This window comes from Mytilus californianus, unplaced genomic scaffold (genome assembly GCF_021869535.1).
Source record: "Mytilus californianus isolate M0D057914Y unplaced genomic scaffold, xbMytCali1.0.p SCAF_10, whole genome shotgun sequence".
Lineage (NCBI taxonomy): Eukaryota > Metazoa > Mollusca > Bivalvia > Mytilida > Mytilidae > Mytilus > Mytilus californianus.
Genome location: NW_026262582.1, coordinates 66,400,722 through 66,425,499, shown reverse-complemented (window position 1 = coordinate 66,425,499; position 24,778 = coordinate 66,400,722).

Here is a 24,778-nt window from a genome sequence, read left to right as displayed (position 1 = left end):
CATCAAGTTATCACAATTCAAATTGGGACTAACTGTGCACCCCTTTATGCGGAGGGTTGAGATCTCACTAAGCATGTTTAACCCTGACGCATTTTTGCGCCTGTCTTAAGTCATGAGAGTCTTGCCTTTTTAGTCTGTGTTTTTTTTTTTTTTTTTTTTTAATTTTAATTAATTTATATGTTTTGGAGTCTAATGTGACGTCCATTTTTACTGAACTAGTATATATTTTTGTTTAGGGGCCAGTTGAAGCTTGACTCCGGGTGTGGGATATTCTCGCTGTGTTATGGAGCAATTGGTGGCCTTGGGTTGTTTTCTGTTCTTTGGTCGGGTTGTTGACTCTTTGATACATTCCCCGTTTCCATTTTCAATTTTATTCCTCAGATAGAATGTTTTTGTATTTTGTCAAAATGAAGATTTACTATGCTTTTTTCAAAGAGATTTATACTGCTGAACTGACTTTAAATAAAGCTAAGACCAGCAATGAACACTGCCCTTTCCTGAATCTTGAAATCTATATCTTTAACGGAAAGCTTAATACCAAAATGTACGATACAAGAGATGAGTTTTCATGTCCTATTGTTAATTATCCAAATTTAGATGGTGACGTTCCCTTGTCACCATCTTATGGTGTTTACATATCTCAACTTGTTCGATTCACTTGTGTACGTAACAACGTATTTGATTTTAACGAACACAATCTCTGTATTACTGAAAAATTATTACACCAGGGTTTTCGATATTTCAAACTAGTCAAAACATTTACTAAACTGTATCATCGGTACGAGGTCATCATTCGTAACTTTAAATCAACATGCAGACATATTATACGTTCAGGTATTTCACATCCAATCTTTTATGGTCATATTCTATGCAAGGCACAAAAATGTCGTCAGTCACTCAAAAGCTAACCAAACCTTTAAACAGACATATTCAGAAGGGATATACTGACGATACTGTTGTCAGGTCATTAAAGATAGCATTTTTTTTTAAATTAATAAGTGTGAATAAGAAGAAATCTATTAGACAGAATTTTGAAATAAAAAATGAGAATATAAAAAAAAGATGTGGTATGATTGCCAATGACACAACTCTCCGCAAGAGACCAAATGACACAGAAATTAACAACTATAGGTCACCGTACGGCCTTCAACAATCAGCAAATCCCATACCGTATAGTCAGCTATAAAAGGCCCCGAAATGACAATGTAAAACAATTCAAACGAGAAACTAACGGCCTAATTTATGTACAAAAAATGAACGAAAAACAAATACAAATGTATGTAACACATAAACAAACGACAACCACTGAATTACAGGCTCCTGACTTGGGATAGGCACATACATACAGAATATGGCGGGGTTAAACATGTTAGCGGGATCCCAACCCTCCGCCTAACCTGGGACAGTGGTGTAACAGTACAACATAAGAACGAACTATAAAAATCAGTTGAAAGAGGCTTAACTCATCAGATGGATAAAAATACAAATACTACAAATACAAGTGGACGTGGCCGTGTACTTGTACATCCAAACAACCAAAGGACACTAAGTACAGATCTGACAGTACTCGCAGTTACTGACAGCTAGTTCAAAGCCACTAACAACTGAAAAAAAATCATGCATCTAAGACTAAATTATCAATCCGTACACATCCAACATCCAATGGATTAAGTGTAAAGACGTCATAAACAGTCAGAGAAGAACATGACCTTGTGCAATGTCAAGATACAGGTATCGACAGATTGTAGATCCATGAATGTGTATATGTATATAACAATAATATTTAGTTTGCTTTTAATTTACTGATAACAAAATCGATATTAGTACCGATAAAAACAATATTTAATGATCTAAGTGACGTGTTGAATTGGTAACATTTTAGAATAAGTTTATTTAAAGGATCGATAAGTTTACCAGGATCGTTTCTAAATTTCCGGGCACGGTAAACAATATTGCCGTAAAAATGAGGATGTGCAATCCCGTTTGAAATAAGTTTTCTACAGGTACAACCAAACTTCAAAACCAAATCTTTATATCTGTGGAAGAATTTAGTAAAGGTTTTAAGTAATTTGTGGTAACGAAATGCCTGGCTTAATAATTTACCAGTAATATATAGATTACGTTCGTTAAAATCAAAAACGTCACAACAGACACGGGCATAGCAAACAAGTTGTGAAATAGAAACACCGTAAGATGGTGCCAAAGGAACATCACCATTCAAAAAGGGAAAATTAACAATAGGGAACGACAAATCGTCCCTTTTGTCGTAAATTTTATTGTGGAGTTTCCCGTGTAAAACCGAAATATCTAAATCTAGGAAAGGACAGTTGTTACCGTTTACATTTGATTTATTTCAAGTAAGTTCCTTTCGGTAAATTTCGGCAGTATATTGAGAAAATTCTTGATTATTTAACGAAAAAATATCATCAAGATAACGGTAAGTGTTGTTGAATTGATCAATTAAATGCAATTTTGACGGGTCTTTACTGAGTTTGGTCATAAACTGTGATTCATAACAGTACAAGAACAAGTCTGCTATTAATCGGGCGCAATTAGTGCCCATAGGAACGCCTACAACCTCGATAAACTTTGCTGCCGAAACGTACATAAATACTATCAAGGAGAAAATGAACAGCTTCAATCATCTAATCACACCTCCAGTAAGTATATCTAGCATATTCACCTTTCTCATTAGAGAAGACGACTTTAAATGAGTTGCAGCAAATATATTTGCATTCAGATTTACCAAACGCCCATTTAATTAAATAGTCAATTTTTTGTTTGTTAAGATTGTGTATGTTTTACTGTATGCTTTAAGAGAATAAAAATTGAAAAATGGTGTCACCGAACTTGTTTTCTTGCTACATGTAAAAAAATTAAAATTTCACTATCATCCAATATAAATTGTTTACTACAAGAGTTATCACCCCTAAAATGGCTAAGTTATAGAATTGACTTTTAAAAAACACAAATATTTGGTATTTGTTTAAACATTTCGGTTATGCAATTAAAGACTTATTTTGTCTTTATACAAATAAATAGTCTTACACATAAATTGCAAATCTGTCTCAAAGTCTATAGATTTAGGCAAAGAACTAGACCGGCTGTGAACTGCTATTGTACAATCCAAGATGACGATATACTGTGAATTCTATTCCAATGTCTTTATGCGATTATCAATGATAAAAGTTTGATTTTTTTTGATTTTTTTTTGGCAAAGTAGTTTCAGTGTCTTCAATTACATGTATCTATTATACTCTGTTACTAGTTTTGTTTTGTTACTAGGATTCGTTCAACGTTTAAAGTTTACGCTGACCTATTTTAACCATTTATTGTATTTTAAAGCTTCAGTGCACCAATAACTTTTAAAATGTGAAGTCGGTTAAACTATTCTACAAACTTTGTGAATGGATTTGTTTTTTTTTTTGTTTTTTTTTCATGTTATTTAAAACCTTAATATATAAATAGCATACACATCATATAGCACCTGATTAAATGGAGACCTATTCAAAATTACTGAAGTATGAAAATCATCGTGAAATAATCTTGGTATAAAACATTATTGAAATTGTACATTTTAAAATGATATGCAGTAGAAAACGTGTGTATGTTTTTGGTTTTTTTTTCAAAGGAGAACGTATCTCCAGAGAATGAATTGTTGACAATATATATGATATATAGGGTAAGTTATTTTTACATATACTTTGCTTTTATTTTATTATTGCTGTGAGTTTGCTTATTCGGCATTAGCTAGAGGAAGATATCATTGAGATAACATTGGAATATTTTTTATCCGAAGTGGACAAGCCCAACTAATTCTGCAATAAAATTTGAGATTCAACTGTTTTTATTTGCCTTGTCACTATGTTAATATATTTTAAAACTGCAACTGTCTATTGTATCTATAGTAATCACACTTAATCTAACTTTGTTTTTATTTGCTTTCAAAATTAGATAGTATAAAGATGATATTTCGTCTTTACTTAAAGATGTTGAATGATGTTTCAGTTGCAAAATAATTTCAATTGATGATAAAAATAATATATATATATATATATATATATATATCTGTTAGTTGAACTCAATTCACATTCAGCAAACATATGTCTAATAATTGGAAAATACAAAAACATACAGACCCCAAAAAAATATGATATCAATTTACTGAATTACGAAAATCAATAACACTACGTGAACCTTTCTGAGGTTCTTATATATTCACGAAATATTTAGTCCATGATATTTCCAGTCGTAGTACACGTGCTATATTACAAATTCAGGAGGACCGGACATCATCCTTGTCAATGGGTCTGTTTGTGTTGGTCAATTTATAGATTTCAGTCTTGCACCTTTTTTAAACCAATGTTTTCTTTTGTTCTGTATACCATCCTATTTTAGATTTGTGTCAACTTACGTGTTTAGATTTGCAGTATTTATGTTTATATACTTTTTTTCAAAACCGATATTGATAGTTAGATTTAACCAAATGCATAGTTTGGGAAATACAAATATGTAATATTTCACTGGTTTTGAAGGATACTGTGGGAAATGCTTCCTCATTACCCTTCTCGGAAGTTCAAAACAATGATCTTGTATTCTTCCAATTACGTCTTTTGTGAACTATAATTAAGCAGGTCAGGAATAACCATTAATTGAATGAATATACCTCAATTGACCTATAATCCACCATTTGACATATAGTGAGATAGACCAATTGAGGTATAATGCATTTGTTATCATAAAAATTTTTAAAGAGATATTCGAGCATCTTTTTGCATATACCATCTTAAGCTTTGATAAGTACTCATTAGTGACATGTAAGTGCTTCTGACTTCCTCTTCTGCGTTTTGAAAAAGGTGTATTATACCTCAATTGATGTATAATCCACCAACTGACGGATATTCACAATTGGCTTCCATACGTCTGCATCAGTTCCAACTATAAAATTTGTTAGTTGAAATGGACAAGAGGAGACTACAGAACAAAATAAGATTTAATAGATGAAAACTCAGAATTTATAAGTAGGAAAAGGAGGGTCATATTAGTTTTTAGGTTTCTCTAACAAATTGCAGCACGAAGTGTCAGAATAAATTAAATGTCATCACTAAGTGGTCACCAAAGCTTGTTATGGTAAATGCAAAAAGATGCTCCAATGTATCTTAAATTTGTTTGGGGGTAAAAACTGCATTATACCTCAATTGATGTATCCAATTATATGTTAAATGGTGAATTATACCTGAATTGAGGTATAATCCACCAATTAATGGTTATTCCTAACCTGTTAAAGGTCGGTCACAGAAGGACCAACTGTTGTAAAAATACAGATGTGATACACTATCTCAACATAAAATAACATTTACAGCACATCGGTTCAAGGATTTCACTGATTATTTAATAATAAAAGCTTAAAGTCAAGTCAAGGGTAATAGGCAAAGCGTCGTTAAGTAAGATAATGTATTAAACGGTAACAAATAGATGGCAAATAAGCCATAATATTATTAAATTGGCTAAATTAAACTATATTATGAAAATCCATAATATAATAAGATGAAATAATATGTCTAGTAATATTATGCTGTCCAGTAATTGTGAAAATTATTTAATTTTATAATAATATATGAAAACATGAAATTTGATCAGTCCGGAAAACGATTTTTGGGCACTGCTAATCAGTTTTGTAGTTGATTCATTCTAAAATGCTATTTTTTGTGATCTTCTATTAGTAATCGTCGCTCTTTCCACGTCTTAATTATAATGCTTACGTTACGCCTGTTTATCATTTATTACAGAATTTTGTACCAGAAAGACAATTTGTGTTTTCTCATATGCCATATTTCTGTGAAGCTTGTTATCGTTCCTTAAGCAATGAATACATTCTAATGTAAACATTAATTCTATCAGCATCTTTAACAATACATTAGTATTGTAGTAAAACAATTGTGTTAGCATCGGTTACAATACATTATTTTTATTAGGAAGGAGGTGTTATCAAAAACTAGCACATTTCTTTCAGTGGTCTTTTAAATTATAAATAGCTATAAAAACATTGTATATAAAAATAAAATTTCTTCCGCATGCTTCTATGTGTCCACATTTGACAAAATTTAAACAATAGTCAAATTCACATGTATAACTACGATTATCCAAAGTAATAATTTGTTCATAGAAATAAGATGTGGTATGAGTGTCAATGAGACAACTCTCCACCCAAGTCGCAATGTGTAAGAAGGAAACCATTATACGGCCTTCAACACGGAGCGTTGGCTCACAACGAACAGAAAGCTATAAAGCGGCCTTAAAATGACTAGAATAAAACAATTCGACATGGAATTGTCATTGTTTCAATCCAGTGTATGTTGCACACATGCAATCTATTTAATAATTTCAAAAGTTTCAATGGTACTATGTATGTTTGTGTATATCGGGTATGGTAATTACTTTGATAGACACACACAACGAATCATTCCTAAGGTTATATCACTAATTCAAAATATACCTTTCCAATTCCTTTAAATTTAAGGGTTGTTTGGCAAATACAATCTCTTTATTGTATTCATATATATAATCAATTATATCTTTATCGTTAGATAAGAAGCTCTAAATCGTTCAAACTTTTTATGAACAGTGGTGAATAAATCTAATCGAGACAAAGAGACAGAAATTTAAAAAAAAAACTCACTGTTGGTTTATACACATCCTTAAAACAAAGACAAGTAGAAGGAACGTGTAAACATTGAGGTATTACCAATAGATATTTATTTTCACGTCAGCGAATATTTGATAATAAATAAACCTGAGTATTTATAACTATGATTTTTTTTCAGCATGTCGGAAAACAAAATTTAGTAAAATTCAATTATGTTGATTTAGGAAAACCACAAACTTGATTGATATAAAATTATACAACTGAAAAAAAAAAGATTTAAAGATTAAAATATTTCAGTGTGAAGCAAGGTCATGTAATAGTATATTCATTAGTTAAGCAGTGTGTAGAAGCAAGGAGGTCATATAATATCCTTGGTAGAAGTGATAAGAAGACATATTTTACGTTTGATATGAAAATTTATACGCATAACAGAATGATTCGAACTAACAATTTGAACTTCTTATTAAAATAAATGCACAACGTAGCTCAATATCTTAGTGCAAACTGTCAATACAAGTTTGAATTTGGCATGATGATATAATTCAATTGATAACATGTATAATAGACTTTTAGATTTTTTGTTTATAGCCTGTTTACTTTTTTTTTTATTTAAACATAATATTTATTTTTCTTTAATCTTAAATTTATGAATGGACATCCTTTTCATAGCATTATATCAAACAGTTTGTAAGACAAAAGATGATACAGAAAAAAGTAATCATATAGATAAACTAAACATTTACATGATAGAGGTCTGAATACCCAAGGAGAAAAACGTGTCGAAAAGAACATGTCCGAAAGAACATACCTTAAAAGCTACGAAAAGTAGTGTATGAAGGACTGACAATTGTTCTATTATCTTAACTCACATGTTAAAACGAAACTGTTGGATAAACACATGTATTTCTTATTTTCCGAAGAAGAAGTGTTCTTTCAAAGTTTTTGAAATTAAACCAATCACACATAGAATATATACAAACACACAAATCAAGATATACTGTACAGTTTATTGCATCTTTTTAAAATCTCCTATAAAATGTAACGCAAAGACAAATGAACACTCGAGTAATGTCATTAAAATTCAAACTCATGACCCTTATCTAAAGTATTTTCTGCTAGCAGAGTACTATATCTGCAACTTTATATATGCTATGAGGATACATGCCGGATCAGACGTAAGACTTGAAAAAAGTGCATGTTCTCTTTCTTCTCCAATTCAAATTAGGATTGAGAGTAATGACTGATTGCTCCAGATTCAGAATATTGTGTCCGGGTAGGACGACACGTCATATTGCAGACTGCTACTTTGTGAACTAGCACGACTGAAATCCTGCTCAGCGTTTCAGTCTTGTACAAAGCCGGGTTCATATAACATTTTTGTGTTCTTGTCTTGTATATTTATTTGACCTGTCACGGGACGTCAAACAACCATTCATCAATATCACCATCAACTGCTATCAAGGGAAATATCTTTCTCAAGTTAAAATATAAACGAGTGATTTTATATATGGTTTATAACGTATCACTTGAAACTGTATATTAATAGATATAAGAAGATGTGATATGAGTGCCAATAAGACAACTATCCATCCAAATCAGAATTTATAAAAGTTAACCATTTTAGGTCAAAGTACGGTCTTCAACATGGAGCCTTGGCTCACACCGAACAGCAAGCTATAATGGGCCCCAAAAATTACTAGCGTAAAACCCTTCAAACGGGAAAACCAACGGTCTAATCTATATAAAAAACGAGAAACGAGAAACACTTATGAACCACATCAACAAACGACAATTGCAGCAGGTTTAAACGTTTTAATTGTACCAAACCTTCAATCTTATCTGAAACAATAGTGTAACATCACAACATAGAAAGACATACTATAAAACATCAATGGCTTAACTCAATCAAAAGACAGAACAAAAGAGCAGTCGATTTAGAAACCATTCAACATTTGGTACCATAAAAAAACAAAAGCTTATTAACGAAGCCTTATAAAGACGGCTGATACTCTTTGGCAAAGTGCAAAACACTTATTTTTCCGGAAGCTGCATAGCATTTGTATGTATAAGACAATCCATGCGCTTGAAATAATATAATTGCGTCACATAATCTAAGATACTAGTATATATGAGAATCAATGATATTATAAAATAGTATGATATATGATTTACAGCCCTTGGATGGTGTAAACTTCCCCAAAAAAGTGCATGGTGTTATGGTGTACGGCATATGTTGCAATGGTAGAAGGTGTATGGTGCCATGGTGTATGGTGTAAGGGGAATGGTGTAATGGTGTATGAGGAATGGTGTGATTGTGTAACGTGCGATCGGGAATGGGATGAATGAATGGTGTACGACATTTCATTGGTTGAAACCGAGGTTCATTTTATTTTAATTTTTCGGATTGTAAACATAAACAATAATAGTAATCTCATTGTTCTTTTTTCCCAGTATAGCAAATTAATTTACTCGTAAGACTCTATGTTATAGATATAATACACATTAAAAAAATCTTTTTTTTTCATATTCTTACATTAAACAATGACTATACAATTACACGCTTGTGATCGCATGCAGCTATCATAAAAGAAAGACTTTTTTTAGCTATAAAGCGGATAGAAAGGTTATCCACGAATCTGAACAATATTTTTATATCATGGGTTATCAACATCATTTTTAACGTTGCTTCGTTCCCCAATTTTTGACAGTTTCTTCATAAATATTTTATCGTAATTCACCTTTGTTTGCCTTGGATTTACGATTCTGTTTCCAAAAAATGTTCAAAGGAAAATTGTACAGTGTTATTGCACATAAGGTGTTGTATAATTATGAACAATCTCGTCAATTTCGTTAAATTTGTCTTTACGGATGTAGGCAGATTATAAATGATATCTTGAACGTCCGAAAAAATATACTTATGTGAAAAGGAATGAAATATTTGCCACTTGATAGTTAGCTACCAACAAAATCAACCAACCGACATAATATATTAACAGTATACTTTTCCAAGAAGAGAAACTTCTCATACTTTTCAGTATAAAGTACAAATGAAATCTGTCATGTCAGTCACAGTGTTGGATGATATAGTGGAATAGTTTTATTATACAGACAATCCTGAACTACTGAGTTTAAATCAGCACACCTCAGCAAGCACGACTAATTTATGCGCAGACCAACCCATCACACAATAGCGGAAAGGAATCTGTGTCGTACCCATCCATATTCAGAAGTGGGAAATACAGATACAGATAATGACTTTAGTGACAGTTATATAATACGTATACCGAGATGAAATGCTGGCACTCTAAATTGAAGCGGACAAGATTTTGAATTTTGAATAAAAAGAGGTCCTGCTGGCTATCTAGATTGATGGGGACATATTTCTGTTGTCATTGTATTGTAATGTTGCTGTCATTTGTTTTAAACAATCAGACATCAAAATATTGCTGATTTACTATGCGGCTATATAGATTTACGTAATAAAGTGCAAATATGGTTAGTTTTGGTTGATGCGTTAAAATAATTTTGTTATACGAGTCAGCCTGAGGTATCAAAATTACTTAAATTTTGTTGCGAGACAATATTTTGAATACAAAAAGGACATGCTGGCATTCTAGATTGATGGGGACAAATTTTTGTTGTCATTGTGTTGCAATGTTGCTATCATTTGTATAATGCAATCCATTCTTACATCAAAATATTGCTGATTTACTATGCGGCTATATAGATATACATAATAAAGTGCAAATATGGTCAGTTTTGGTTGATTCGTTCAAATAATTTTGTTATACGAGTCAGCCTGAGGTATCAAAGCTACTTAAATTTTCTTGCGAGACAATATTTTGAATAAAAAGAGGACATGCTGGCAATCTAGATGGATGGGGACAATTTTTTGTTATCATTGTGTTGCAATGTTGCTGTCATCTGTATGATGCAATCCATTCTTATATCAAAATATTGCTGATTTACTATGCGGCTATATAGATTTACATAATAAAGTGCAAATATTGTCAGTTTTGGTTGATTCGTTATAATAATTTTGTTATACAAGTCAGCCTGAGGTATCAAAGCTACTGAAATTTTGTTGCGAGACAATATTTTGAATAAAAAGAGAACATGCTGGCAATCTAGATTGATGGTGACAAATTGTTGTCCTTGTGTTCCAATTTTGCTGTCATTATTTTGTATTATACAATCTATCCTGACATAAAAATATTTCAATTTTTTTAGGCGGCTATATAAATTAACAGATTGACACATTTGCCATTTCAATTCTCAATTTTATAATAAAGTGCAAATATGGTCAGTTATTGTTGATGCGTTAATTTTGTTGTACCAGTCTGCCTGAAGAACAAAACCACAGATAATATGTATGTTCCTGAGACAGTAAAATAAAATGCCAGTCTGAGATGTGAAAACTACTGATTTCTGGTGATGATTCAATTATTTGAATAAAAAGGGACATGCAAACTTGCACTGTTGATTGGTGCAGAAAAAGAAATATTATTTATGATACGCTGGCCATAAGTATGATTAACTGTACACCAATATTGCTTTCAATTATCATGATTATTTTATATGATCTAAGTACTATTCGTTTTTGGCATTGTTTGTCGATTTTATCTGAAAACCAAGTTTATAAGATTTACGCTACATTTTAAAGCCGATCAGAACTTAATAATAGCATTGTAACCAATATCGTTGTTAATTTATAGAAATGCAAATCACGGATAAATTTGTATTACAAGCAAAGTTTTATGCGTATTTTATCTACAAATACATGTATATATATTTAATCTGTATTGTTTATATAACCATGATCACGGAGGTCTTAATTTTACACATTAATTTACAATATTGTGATCAAAATTCGTTTTTTAAAACAAATAAATAATTTTGTAGTCGCACGCTTTCTTTGAAATTTAATTGCGTTATGAGTAGTTTCGGATCGTGTAGATAGAATGGGGAATGGTTTATGGTGTAATGTGTAAGGTGTATGGTGCAAAGTGTAACGTGTATGGTGTAATGACACAAGGTGTATGGTGTAATGGTGTATGGTGAATGGTTTAATCGTGTATGGTGTTAGTGGGAAGTTTACACCATCCAAGGACTGTAATATTATACAATCCAATAATTTTGGAAATGCACAATAAGGCACGATATAAAAAAATCGAAGATGTCCAAACAAGCTTTTTGTTACCTAGTTTATTCAAATTTGCAATAACAAATATACCTTTATCAGCTACACTTAGTGATGAATGGGAACACAATTGTGGATTGTTTGACATTTCTCTCCTTTCGGCAGACATACCTATCATTTTTGTTTCATAAGATCAACACTGATTGTTTGTAAAACATTTGCATTATCTTCTTTACTTTTACATAGTTATGTTTTAAATTTGTCTAACAGTTCTTTCGAAATGAGCCGTCCTAATACGTAATTGTCTTTACTTTTGAAAAAACGGCTTCATTTGTTGTATTTTTTTGTTACAAATCATTTCATATTTAAAATAGAGTCATCATGGTCATAGGATACAAAAGTAACATTCAAACTCATAAGTCGAAAAAAAAACTGACAAATCCATGACCAAAAACGAAAATAAAAGACATAATAACAACAGTACACAAAACACATCATAGAAAACGAAAGACAATTCTTCGAATATCTTTACCAATTAATATATATTCCAATAAGATCGTTATCACGACGTGTTCGATTTAAATTTTTTATGCATTAAAAATCATTTCCTAAATTATGGTATTGCATAATATTAAATCACATATTATACTATCTTATAATATTATTGATTCTCTCATAATATAACTTAGATTATAGGATACCATATTATGAAGTAATGTAGGTGCATAGGTTGTCTTGTACATTGGTACAAATAATCGTCCTAAATATTAAATACAAACCTAAAATTGCTTAACTACAACGACCTAATATATTTACTATCATTATCTAAAATCTGATTATAGATGAAATAAGATGTAAGAATTTACGGTTTCAAGACAACATACATACGATGTACATATATGTAAATGTGTGCCATATTTAGTTCAAGATCCCATGGAATACGTAAAATATCAATATTGATGTGTTTCTATAAAATGACTAGTTATTTACACAAAATGCTTTTTATTATAAAATAAAAGAAGCAATTATTGACTCAAATATATTCTGATTGATATTCGCATTTGTTATGCTGATATGTTTGATTTAATGTTGTCGATTGTACTCAAACGTAAATGTGTCTGTCGTGTTCTGGCTTCAACCTGAACATTACTATGTATACGGTTATGCTCAGCATATTGACAAGAGGGAGTGGTTCCACGGCACGTTAAGAGTATGGCTTGTTAAGAGTATATGCAATTGGCAATGAAAGTCTACATATGATCCTGTTTAATTCTTGTATACAAATAATTGGAAGATATGTTTTTTTTTACATTTTTATTTAAAAAATTAATCAAAATATGCTCTGTTAGTGTTCTATCTCTTGATTGCAAAGAAGCTTCTATATAAGTTTGATAAAAGTCCATGAAGGTTTGAAAAAGTTATTTAAATCTTTCACAACAGAATATACTAGATCTTGACTGCCACAAAATGATGTGTTATTGCGTGAACCCCACAATATACATGCTAATAGTATCATTTCAGTAGGAAGGTGTTTATAAGAGTAAACCTCTCCGTCTATGATTTTAAGATGAGAGTTTATCACACAATATACATGGTAAAAGTATGATTTCAGTAGGAAAGTGTTTATTGGATATATTATAGAGGAAGTCTATTTTACCAACTCCGTTGCATTGAAATATCGCTTCTTCTTTATCTTTGTCTGGATAGGTCTGTTTTGCTATTTGGGATTATAAATTTGCAGCCACGACTGTTGATGTGAACGTTAATTTCGATGATTTTACACAATATCTAGTACAAGTCAAGGGATTCCGATGAAAAATATGTGCTAGCTTTTAAAAATACTGCATCTTTATAACAATGAAAGCAAAACGAACGAGGCTTTGATAAATCTTACGACAGAATTTTAGATCGGCTACTTAATTCAATCGATTTATGACAGATAGAAAATGTACGTTAATCGGCCTACTGAATTTAAATTACTTTGTTAAAAAAGAACAAGTAAGTACTGAGAGATAGCACTCGACGTTTTTATCTTATACCTTTAAGTATCACATTCATTTATAAGTTTTATTGTTAGTAAAAAGTACTGAAGATTCTAGCTCAAATTAAACAGACTTCATTCGATTATATATAAATATAATTTTGAATTTATTTTAGCTCGATTATGTACACATCATTCAATGTTATTATCATTTATGAAGCATACTTCATTCAAATTATAATTATTGCATCATACCTTTATTGGAAGCCAAAAAATACCTACGAACTGATCTAAAAGCGTAAATAACGTAAATTCCGATATTGTATTAATATACCACATGTCTCCCACTTGTTAAACAAGGACAAGGACAAGGTTGTCATCAGCGGCTATAAATGATAATAATGTGAATGTAAACGAAAACTCACCTATTTATGATATCAACAAACAAAATACAAAATATTTCATTTTTACCGTGTAACTTGAGTCAGATTACACAATTCAATCTTAGTATTGCTATATAATCAGACAACAAAATGTTTTGGTACAGATTTGTATTGAAATCAATAGGTTATTATTCGGTTTATTCTAAAGGAGTTTCATGATTATAATAGATTAAATAAAATTGTGTACTAGCGGACCATCTTTTTATTGTTTGAATGGATTTAAATCAAATAATGAAATCTTTTCTGAACTCTTTAACCTTACTATAACTCGGAATATCTTACTACATACGCTTTAATGAAACCTCTTATATTTAGCTTCTCCTATAATGTAAGTTATGTCTTAAAGATCAGAGAAAAAACGCGAAATGTCGAAAACAGGAGTAACAAAAATGTTTTTTTTTTGCCAAAAAAAAAAAAAAAAAAAATAACAATCAACCGTTCTTTAATATTCATTTATTCCATTGTGTGTTTTGCATCTAAATATTGGCTCCGAACTTTTGAAAACGAAGACAAAACGTCAAAACGTAAGCAAAGTTCTGTTACTTGCTAAAATGTGCAAATTGAAACCCTAGAGATCATAAAAGCATAAACAAAATGCCCTTTCTTTTACCTTTAAAAAAAACTGTTTTTGCAATACAATTGTCTTTTCGTTCTCAATTTTATTAATCGGAAGAATTGTAAAATATATCAAGTAAATACTCCTCCCATTTTCCTCGACAGTTTTACGTTCTTCTGAGAATGTAAAAAAGGTATGTTCTCTTACTTTTTTTTCTTAATATGAATTTTGTATTTCATTGATGAGAAAAGTGATACTGTATTATGTAATTTCAAGTTTGGTTCCGAGGACGGGAGAACACATCTTTTAAACGATTAAAGATTTACTTTGTACTTTGTCACCTTGGTCCCCCTCACTCCGTCCACACACAAATACACTTCATCCGTTAGAAATCGATTCCGAAGAGAAATGTTATCACTAAAAGAAGCAAATCCGTTTAATTTGCGTCTTTTTGGTAATTGTACTTGTGAAAAATGATAGTTAATTTTCCTGATTAATTGATCCTACAGCTTAAAGCTCGAAAATGCCAATATTGTCCATAAGCACTTTCTTGGATTTAAAAAAAAATCTAAATCAAAATAACGAGTTTAATTTGTGATTTCCGATTCAAATCTGATAATATATAAATGTTTTTTCCGTTATATTAATTAATCCGTTTTCCCGCGTTAACATTCGAGACAAAGCATTTTAAACTAATTCTTTTTCAAACCAATTTGACAATAAGATACAGATATCGTACGATTTTTGAAGATTCGTAATAATAGAAATTATAGATTGACGAATACAAAGAATTCGTATGAACGATATTTCCAATTTTATTTGTAATGACTTATTTAGAAATTGTTATTACAAATCTTAAATCTGTTGTAACTATTAACAGGAATTAGTAATTTGGAATCTAATTAATTATTACAAATTATTAATTATGACCAGCTTGAAGTGACATGGACTGAAATTACTACACACATGCACATACATGTATATTGTATTTGTCACATTTCTTTTGTATAATGACAATACAGATTGGCGTTTGTATTGAGTTGAAAAACCCTTAAAGAAATAAGGAGCCCTGTTGGTCTTATACAGATAAAGAGTTGTTGTTTTTACAGCCAAGCGCTAGTGACGCAAAGACAAGCGCGTATGATGTAAAGCATAGCGCTGAACACTTTACATCTAGGGCGCAACAGTTTACATGCTCAGCGCTGGACTATTATGTTCAACGCTAGACTTTGAATCTGCAGCGCCTTATTTTGCATCTTCAGCTCTAGACTTTACATCCTATGCACTAGACTTTATATCTTCAGCGCTAGAATATTTGCTTCCACAACGCTAGACTTTATATCGTCAGCGGTAGACTTCACATCATTAGCGCTTGGCTTTAAATCTTTAACGATAAAATTTACATCTAAATTACTAGAATTTAAATCTTCGGCGCTAGACTTTAGTATTTCAGTTCTTTCCTTGAAATCTTTAGCTAGCGCTATACTTTGCATCTTCAGCACTAGACTTTAAATCATCAGCGCTGGACTTCAAATCTTCAGCGTTAGATTTTTTATCTTTTGACCTGAACTTTCAATCTCAAGCACTAAACTTCACGTCTTCATCGCCAGCATTTTATTTAACTTCTAATTATTCATTGTACCAATATGTAAAAAACAAGTAAACAAATATTAAACAAAGTGTCCCATTAAATTTCAAAATTGGTAAATAGCAGAGATTGTTTACCAACTTTAGGCTAGTAAATTCGGGAAACCGCACAAAGTTATGACACTATCGAAAGTGTACGACACAGAACTTTTCAGGTAGAAACTAAATAATGTTATTCAAATTTCACTTAAAGAAGTGTCATATAAATAACCCGCAACCTGCAGCCTGCTACATGCAAAATAGTTTATGCCTTTGCAGTGTGTGCGAAATGCACACGTTATCATATCCTAATTTCACGATGGTTTTTAAACGGAAAGTAAGGTAATTAGGTTAGAGCAGTTCTTATCATATTGCATAATTGAATTACATTATCAAAGTTGTCTTTTATAGTTTAAACTGCAGTGTAAATGCTCTATTTTTGATAAGATCGATCTTGCTTGTGTAAATGTAAACGCGAAGTGTTTTTGTTTTTTAAGATCGACTCAAATAAAGGTTAGTTCAATTGCGTGCAAGTGTAAGCAAGATCATAGTTGTTGCTAACTTCTAGGTCATTTTGTCTCTGGTTTGGAAATCATACCGAATATTCTTATCTACATAAAAAAAGTCTTTACTTGTCACTATATAACACTGTTAAGAGTACTTATTTTGCGTTTGATTTACTAGATTGATTTATAAAATAAATAACATTGAGTGTTGACAGCGCAAAACTGTAAAAGAGAGTCGAAAGATACCAAAGAGACATTCAAACTCATTAGTCGCAAATAAACTGACAACGCCATTGGAAAATGTTAGTTTACTCAACAGGTTATTGAAAATAATTTCAATTACTTTGCCTTTCTCAAAAAAAATTAATAGTATAAAAATAAATAATATTGTTTATGCTTGTTTATTCTTTTACGTTGTCTTTGTTGAAAGTAATTGACATCTGGGTATTGATTTATCTATAAAAACTGTTTACATCCTATAATGTCTATTAAAATGGGAAATTCAATGCGAGGGATCAACGTACCAATTGCTCCTCTGTTTCTGTGTTTAAGTGTTGACATACTTAAAATAATTACGTCTGCATATTGTATCGTGTGTACACACTTGGAAAGCAAATTAATATATTACGTTTGTTTATTTTGCAATTATTTCCATATTCAGTAAATGAATGTTGACTGATATAGTTAAAAAAAAATTTGCCTCACGTCAGCAGTAATGTTTTAACGTAGTTGTATAGATTAACTAGGGTGATTCATCATATTTCTCACAATTATGCAATTATGAATCTTATGAAGGCAATCAGTTTGCATTAACCATGGTATCATTTTATTCGTTGTGAAAAATATTGTTAAAGGGTATTTTCTGTTAATGTTTATGATATATGAAAAGTTTGAGATACTTGATATCTCATCTACTCACTGCTAGCAATAACAGATTGAAAGTGGGGACTCATTCCACCTAGCTTCGAGTATAACAGTATACTTCTAGGAATTTTATTGTATTGTATTGTACAAGGAGCAAATGTGAAAACTTCATTTAAATCGGTACTCGTAGTAAACATTTTTTTCAGGAAAATATTTCTTTGGAAGACTTTTTTTTCCATTAACTTTCTTTAATTTTATTACGCATAGAACTATAAAAATAAGAAGATGTGGTATGATTGCCAATGAGTCAATTCTCCACAAGAGATCAAATTACAGAAATTAACAACTATTGGTCACAGTACAGCCTTCAACAATGAGCAAAGCCCATACCGCATAGTCAACTGTAAAAGTATATAACAAATATATAACTCAGCAACAACGACAACCACTGAATTACCGGCTCCTGACTTGGGACAGGCACATACAGAATGTGGCGGAGTTAAACATGTTAGTAAGCGCCCAACCCTTCCCTAATCCTGGGACAGTGGTGCAACAGAACAATACAAGAACTGTACAAAACAATAAACAAACAACGCATATGATCAACAGCAACAAACAACCACCACTCATTTACAGGCTCCTGACTTAGGACAGCCACATATAGAATGTGGCGGGGTTAAACATGTAAGAGAGCGCGCGACTCTCCCCTAACCTGGGACAGTGATGTAACGTAAAACATAAGAACAAGCTATACAAATCAGTTGAAAAAGGCTTAACTCATCAAATGGATACAAATAGAAATTGAAGTTTATTTCTTAATTTAGGCGTATTTTGTACTTTTTTATTTATCTCTAAATTATTTTCAAAATGTGAAATTCGAAAATCCACAACATTAATACATTTATTTAAATAAGAATCAAGAGATTTTACCGTTTACACCATTGATTTTCCCCTATTAGTCTTTGTTAAATTTGCACTTTTCAAAAAATTGTGCAGAATTTATCTTTGTTTCAAATAAAGAAATACTTGGCATGAGTAAAGTTTTATCCTGTCCAGTACTATAGAAAAAAATTCACATAACATTTCATTGCATATAAGAAAATAACCATCACTGGAAGTTAACCAATCAAATTTTCCCCCTTTCTTAACCTGTGTACAAGCTTTAGTAACCATGTAACCTCAAGTTTCCAAAATATTCTATAGAAACCCCAAATAAAAAAATAATGGTGCTTTGAAATACCCAAGATATATGTTTATGACCCAGAAATGTTTTACTGCAATGAAATGTAGGATCAATTACCTACAACTGTCAAATTCAAGGGAATATTTTTTTTCGACCTATTTTCCTATGCAACCGGATGTGACATACTATGATTTGGTGGTATTACACCTAAAGAAGACTTTTTTGTTAAATAAACTGAATGTGACTTTTTTTCCTTTGTAATACTGGTTATTTCAAGCATTCCTGTCAAGTTTTGTCATAATCAGTTCAATAGTTTGAGAAAAATCTAGTATAATGTAAGACGACATCTACAGCGATTCGAGCAAAATTTCTTCGAAAAATCCAAACCAAGCCGCATCATGATAGAATATAGTGTGGACCAATAAATGATCAAATATTTATCTCATCTGCCTACAAACAGTTGAATATGATACAAAAGATGACTTTAGGATGATAAATACTACTAATGGACCTCTTTGTCTTCCTTATAAGGTCTCTTTTGGTCCATTTATACCTCTAATTTCCTCAAAATTTCTACTTTTTAGGCCAATAAATAAAAATTTTGGGGTAACTTTCACTCATTTATGATAGAAATGTTATAATAAATGATTAATTGAAGTATTCAAGCTGAATGAACTATCCGTATAAAAGTTTACTGTCTCCAAGGAGGTTTCAATAAGTCCTTACGTAAAACTTAAATTTACGCCGCGTTCCAGAGAGGGACATAAAAAGCTTCTCTTTTGGTGAATAATTTGTTGTTACTGCTTTTAAAATAATTTCATCTACTTAAAACTATATATTTATTAAAGTATTTCTTAGGAAAATTTTTCTGGTATAGCAGAATATAAGAAATAAGGAGAAAAAACTCCCCAATACTCTAAGTATGGCTTGTTCTGTGAACTAATATTCATGGTAAAGTATTATTTCAAGGAAATTTTCTCATAAAATGTGTTTTGGAGACTCAATCCACTCAGAATATTTCATTATTTGTAATATTTCACTTAAATAGCAAGAAATTTTAACACATGAGAGTACTCACAAGGTCAAAGGTGCATGTACAGCTTCCCATATTAGGTGTAATACCACCATTGATTTTCCCCTATTAGTCTTTGTTAAATTTGCACTTTTCAAAAAAGTGTGCAGAATTTATCTTTGTTTCAAATAAAGAAATACTTGGCATGAGTAAAGTTTTATCCTGTCCAGTACTATAGAAAAAAATTCACATAACATTTCATTGCATATAAGAAAATAACCATCACTGGAAGTTAACCAATCAAATTTTCCCCCTTTCTTAACCTGTGTACAAGCTTTAGTAACCATGTAACCTCAAGTTTCCAAAATATTCTATAGAAACCCCAAATAAAAAAATAATGGTGCTTTGAAATACCCAAGATATATGTTTATGACCCAGAAATGTTTTACTGCAATGAAATGTAGGATCAATTACCTACAACTGTCAAATTCAAGGGAATATTTTTTTTCGACCTATTTTCGTATGCAACCGGATGTGACATACTATGATTTGGTGGTATTACACCTATACGATAAATGAGCGTCTTTTATGACTTGACGACCCTGTTTCTAATCTATTTTAGATGGAGGACAATATTTTGGTCCTTTTTTCAATATGAAACAATAGGCTTCTACGAGCAAAGCCTACGTCAGGACTTGCTTCTTATTTAGCAAGATAAAAAGGATAATACTTGGAAAGTTATATCTGTAACATAATAACGATAGCTCCGCTGAATAATCTAAACGTAAATGCAAAGTGAAAAAAAAAACTTTTATTGTTCTATATTGACTAACGTACATTTCTATTTGTATATTCATTCAATTATCTCAATAAAAAGCTTCACATGTGAGTTGAGCTGATGTTTTACATTACATTTTTATATACAGTTTCTGCTCTTTGTTGTTATATTTTGTAAAAATGTGTTTTATTTTAAGTATTGATAGTTACTTAAATAGCTGTAATACAAAATATAGTCAAATAAGAAATTTCCACCTTGGAAAACAATATTTTTTTTTGTTTATGCTTGTTTATTCTTTTATGTTGTCTTTGTTGAAAGTTATTGACATCTAGGTATTGATTTATCTATAAAAACTGTTTACGTCCTATAATGTCTATTAAAATGTCAAATGCAATGCGATTGATCAACGTACCAAATGCTCCTCTGTTTCTGTGTTTAAGTGATGACATACTTAAAATAATAACGTCTGCATATTTTATGGTGTGTACACACTTGGAAAGCAAATTAATATATTACGTTTGTTTATTTTGCAATTATTTCCATATTCAGTAAATGAATGTTGACTAATATAGTTAAAAAAAAGGAATCCCTCACGTCAGCAGTAATGTTTTAACGTACTTGTATATATTAACTCGAGATTTCTCTTAATTATGTAATTATGAATCTTATGAAAGCAATCAGTCTGCATTTGCCATGGTATCGTTTTATTTATTGTGAAAAATAGTTTTAAAGGGTATTTTTTGTTAATGTTTATGATATATGAAAAGTTTGGGATACTTGATGTCTCATCTGCTCACTGCTAGCATAAACAGATTGAAAATGGGCACTCATTCCACCTAGCTTCGAGTATAACAGTAGACTTCTAGGAATTTCATTGTATTGTATTGTACAAAGAGCAAATATAAAAATGTCATTTAAATTGGTACACGTAGTAAACATTTTTTTCACGAAATTTTTCATTGGAATTCTTTTTTTTCCATTAACTTTCTTTAATTTTATTACGCATAGAACTATAAAAATAAGTAGATGTGGTATGATTGCCAATGAGACAACTCTCCACAAGAGACCAAATGACACAGAAAATAACAACTATTGGTCTCAGTACAGCCTTCAACAATGAGCAAAGCCCATACCGCATAGTCAGTTATAAAAGTATATAACAAATATATAACACAGCAACAACGACAACCACTGAGTTACAGGCTCCTGACTTGGGACAGGCTCATACAGAATGTTGCGGAGTTAAACATGTTAGTAGGCGCCCAACCCTCCTCTAATCCTGGGACAGTGGTGCAACAGAACAATACAAGAACTGTACAAAACAATAAACAAACAACGCATATGATCAACAGCAACAAACAACCACCACTCATTTACAGGCTCCTGACTTAGGACAGCCACATATAGAATGTGGCGGGGTTAAACATGTAAGCGGGCGTACAACTCTCCCCTAACCTGGGACAGCGGTGTATGTACAACATAATAATAATTTTATTAATTGTCATTAAACACTTACAATGTTTGTGGCAATACAAATTTAAACAAACAATAAACAACAAAATAAAAAAACAGAATAATATACGAAAGTTAATCCAATAGACACAAAACCATAAGTGATACATTTATAATATTTCAATATTTAATATCCATGTTACAATAAGGCCTCTGTCCTCAGTTCTAATGACCTTTTAATAAAGAAGCCAATAATTCTAACATGTCTAAAGGAAGTGGGGTTTAATATATAAAATAATGTTTGATTATCAGGTAAATGAATAAAATGTTCCTCATCTAATTGTATATCATTATATAAATTTTGTCTGATATTTTCGTTTACCTTGCAATGGAGAATAAAATGAAATTCATCTTCGATGACTTTGCAGGTTTTACACAGTCTTTGTTCTCGAGGAATTTTAATGTAACGACCATTTTCTATTTCAAGACCATGGTCACTTATACGAAGTTTAGTAAAAATATTTCTGATAGAAAAATCATTAAACAATTAGTAACAATTTGCTTCAAGTGAAGGTTTTAAGTTTTCATACAGAAAAAGTTTGCTACTTTCGTCATTTTTTTCTATTTTACTTTTATATAAATCTTTATAATAGTCGTTTATTTTATTTTTAATTTCTGATTTTAAATGACTTACATCTGTATTATTCTTACAATTGGCCACTTTGTCTTGGGGGCTATTGTCTGGTAAGACATTTTTAACCTATGTATACCAAGAATATACACCTTGTAAATCAAGGGATTTTGAAAGTTCAAAGGCCTCTTTCAATAAAGGGTTTAAATTATCAATATTTAGTCTAGCAAGGTATAAAATAGATTGGGTTGTAATAAAATTTTCAACTGGAAGTCTACCTAGTTCCAATCTCGCTCCTATATTTGATGAGGTTTTCTTGGTTCCAAGAAGGTATTTACAAAATGAAAGATGGATTTTTTCAAAAGGTGTTTTATCAATAAAGTTGAGATGGTCAATGTCACAATTTCTTTGGGCGGCTCTATGCTTTGCCCTATGGTACACAAGGAAATAATCCATAAAGGATATTTCAGAGTTGTAAGTCAAAATGGGCTTGACCAATTTATCAAAGAAATTTTTTGACACCGAAATAGGTAAAGAGCCCAGAGAGGCTGTCTTTGCTTTAAAGGAAAATAAAACTTTCCTGGCCTTCTTTGCCAGCTCTTCGAGACTATGTTTGAGGTTACCATTACACTTTAATAAGCAACCTAAAAATTTATATTCAGTAACATTCTATATTATGTTATCTTTAAGTTTTATAAAAGGGGGAATTATCCTAGTGTGTTGTTGGATAACCATAGTTTTTGTCTTTTTAATAATTATGGTTAGTTGCCAATCATCACAAAAATTGTTAAGTTTATCAAGACTATTTTGTAGGCCTTCCTTACTTTCAGACATAATTAGAAGGTCATCAGCAAAAGAAAGCGAACCAATATTAGAGTTTAGTAATCTTGCAGGTCTACACTCTTCAGTGTTAAAGCTTTGGCTTAGGTCATTTATAAAGACATTAAATAGGGTGGGGCTTATTGAATCCCCTTGTTTTACCCCTCTTAATATTTTAAAATATTCTGAGTGTTTATGGTCGATCTTTAGAGCTATTTCTGTTTTAGAAAGCATATTTTTAATAGCACTGTATAAATATTTTCTCACTCCGATATTAGCTAACTTGTAGAGCATACCATCTCTCCATACTGAGTCGAAAGCTTTTTGGAAATCAACAAAGCATATGTATCATTTTTTTTATTCTTATAAAGATATTTATTTATTAAGGTTTTTAATATAAATAAACTATCTGATGTTCTGTGGTTTTCACGAAATTCAAACTGTGAATTAGAGTACTTATTTCTCATCAGCAAGTTTAACCTATCATTTAAGATGGCACTGAAAATCTTTGCCGTACAATTTATTAATGAAATCCCCCTGTAATTTGAGGGGTCAAGTTTATTACCAGACTTATGTAATAAGATTAAATATGATTTGTTCCACTGTTCTGGATAATAACCAGTTTTTTTAAATTGAATTAAACAGTTTAGTTAATGCAGTTATTGTAAAATTACTGCTATACTTTAGTATTTCATTAATAATGCCATCAGAACCACTTGATTTGCCTGTCTTTAACTTTTTGAGAACCCCTTTAATTTAACCACTAGCTATTGGTTTGTCTGTTTCTGGATTAATAGTTATGTTGTGTTCAATGTTAGAAATTTTTTGTTTAATATTATTTTCAAAATCTATGTTTGGACTTTTACACTCTCCTTGTTTTTGAACATGCTTTACAATCTTTTCAAAATCTTAGATTAGCTACTTTACTTCATCTTTTTCGCCTCCTTCCTTGCTGTCAATTGACTTCAGAATTTTCCAAAATTCAGAAGGACTATTCAATAAAAAGTCTGAGAGTTAATCGTATATTATTTTTTTATAGGCCTGTTTTTTTTTTTTGTTTTTTTTTAAAAGCTTTTCTAAATAATTTAAATTGAAAAAAAATATTTTTGTTTCAGTTCATTATTAAAGGGATTTTTTCTTA